Raw genomic sequence first — 2,500 nt, 5'->3', positions numbered from 1 at the left:
TGGCACTCTGAAAAAATTTCCAAGTTTGGCTGACTTAGAAAAAATTCGAGAACCAGGATGAGGAGGGGGAAAATGTGGCCAGTCAGGCCGACCCGAAGTGCCTCTTAGGCGGATAGGGGTTGGGCGAAACTCCCTTGAAAGTGGCACTCTGAAAAAATTTCCAAGTTTGGCTGACTTAGAAAAAATTCGAGAACCAGGATGAGGAGGGGGAAAATGTGGCCAGTCAGGCCGACCTGAAGTGCCTCTTAGGCGGATAGGGGTTGGGCGAAACTCCCTTGAAAGTGGCACTCTGAAAAAATTTCCAAGTTTGGCTGACTTAGAAAAAATTCGAGAACCAGGATGAGGAGGGGGGAAATGTGGCCAGTCAGGCCGACCCGAAGTGCCTCTTAGGCGGATAGGGGTTGGGCGAAACTCCCTTGAAAGTGGCACTCTGAAAAAATTTCCAAGTTTGGCTGACTTAGAAAAAATTCGAGAACCAGGATGAGGAGGGGGAAAATGTGGCCAGTCAGGCCGACCCGAAGTGCCTCTTAGGCGGATAGGGGTTGGGCGAAACTCCCTTGAAAGTGGCACTCTGAAAAAATTTCCAAGTTTGGCTGACTTAGAAAAAATTCGAGAACCAGGATGAGGAGGGGGAAAATGTGGCCAGTCAGGCCGACCTGAAGTGCCTCTTAGGCGGATAGGGGTTGGGCGAAACTCCCTTGAAAGTGGCACTCTGAAAATATTTCCAAGTTGGGCTGACTTAGAAAAAATTCGAGAACCAGGATGAGGAGGGGGAAAATGTGGCCAGTCAGGCCGACCTGAAGTGCCTCTTAGGCGGATAAGGGTTGGGCGAAACTCCCTTGAAAGTGGCACTCTGAAAAAATTTCCAAGTTTGGCTGACTTAGAAAAAATTCGAGAACCAGGATGAGGAGGGGGAAAATGTGGCCAGTCAGGCCGACCCGAAGTGCCTCTTAGGCGGATAGGGGTTGGGCGAAACTCCCTTGAAAGTGGCACTCTGAAAAAATTTCCAAGTTTGGCTGACTTAGAAAAAATTCGAGAACCAGGATGAGGAGGGGGAAAATGTGGCCAGTCAGGCCGACCCGAAGTGCCTCTTAGGCGGATAGGGGTTGGGCGAAACTCCCTTGAAAGTGGCACTCTGAAAAAATTTCCAAGTTTGGCTGACTTAGAAAAAATTCGAGAACCAGGATGAGGAGGGGGGAAATGTGGCCAGTCAGGCCGACCCGAAGTGCCTCTTAGGCGGATAGGGGTTGGGCGAAACTCCCTTGAAAGTGGCACTCTGAAAAAATTTCCAAGTTTGGCTGACTTAGAAAAAATTCGAGAACCAGGATGAGGAGGGGGAAAATGTGGCCAGTCAGGCCGACCCGAAGTGCCTCTTAGGCGGATAGGGGTTGGGCGAAACTCCCTTGAAAGTGGCACTCTGAAAAAATTTCCAAGTTTGGCTGACTTAGAAAAAATTCGAGAACCAGGATGAGGAGGGGGAAAATGTGGCCAGTCAGGCCGACCTGAAGTGCCTCTTAGGCGGATAGGGGTTGGGCGAAACTCCCTTGAAAGTGGCACTCTGAAAATATTTCCAAGTTGGGCTGACTTAGAAAAAATTCGAGAACCAGGCTGAGGAGGGGACCATCTGGCAAGGGAGTCCGACCTAAAGTGCATCTAAAGCGGATATGGGTTGGTCGAGCCTCCCTTGATTTGCCCTGGAGCTCCCACGTCTTAAAAAGGTCTCTCCTATAATTGTACACCAACCATTTTGAGGTTTGGGTGCAAACCTCTCGAATGGGGGGACTCGGTCCCCTATCTACAGCGCCCCTAATGACGACAGGTGGTACTGCGCCCCTGGTAGCCCGGCCATTGAAAATGAATGGGCCCATTCATTTCAATGGGGAATTTCGACCCCTGGTTGCCCGCCATTCATTTCAATGGGGAATTTCGACCCCTGGTCGCCCGCCATTCATTTCAATGGGGACTTTCGACCCCTGGTTGCCCGCCATTCATTTCAATGGGGGATTTCGACCCCTGGTCGCCCGCCATTCATTTCAATGGGGGATTTCGACCCCTGGTAGCCCGCCATTCATTTCAATGGGGGACTACGACCCCTGGTAGCCCGCCATTCATTTCAATGGGGGACTTGGACCCCTGGTAGCCCGCCATTCATTTCAATGGGGGATTTCGACCCCTGGTCGCCCGCCATTCATTTCAATGGGGGATTTCGACCCCTGGTAGCCCGCCATTCATTTCAATGGGGGACTTCGACCCCTGGTTGCCCGCCATTCATTTCAATGGGGGATTTCGACCCCTGGTCGCCCGCCATTCATTTCAATGGGGGATTTCGACCCCTGGTAGCCCGCCATTCATTTCAATGGGGGACTTGGACCCCTGGTAGCCCGCCATTCATTTCAATGGGGGATTTCGACCCCTGGTCGCCCGCCATTCATTTCAATGGGGGATTTCGACCCCTGGTAGCCCGCCATTCATTTCAATGGGGGACTTCGACCCCTGGTTG

The sequence above is a fragment of the Leptonotus elevatus genome, unplaced genomic scaffold, assembly GCF_054856555.1.
Source record: "Leptonotus elevatus isolate MCC_2025b unplaced genomic scaffold, RoL_Lele_1.0 HiC_scaffold_61, whole genome shotgun sequence".
Classification (NCBI taxonomy): domain Eukaryota; kingdom Metazoa; phylum Chordata; class Actinopteri; order Syngnathiformes; family Syngnathidae; genus Leptonotus; species Leptonotus elevatus.
This window is presented reverse-complemented; position numbering follows the sequence as displayed.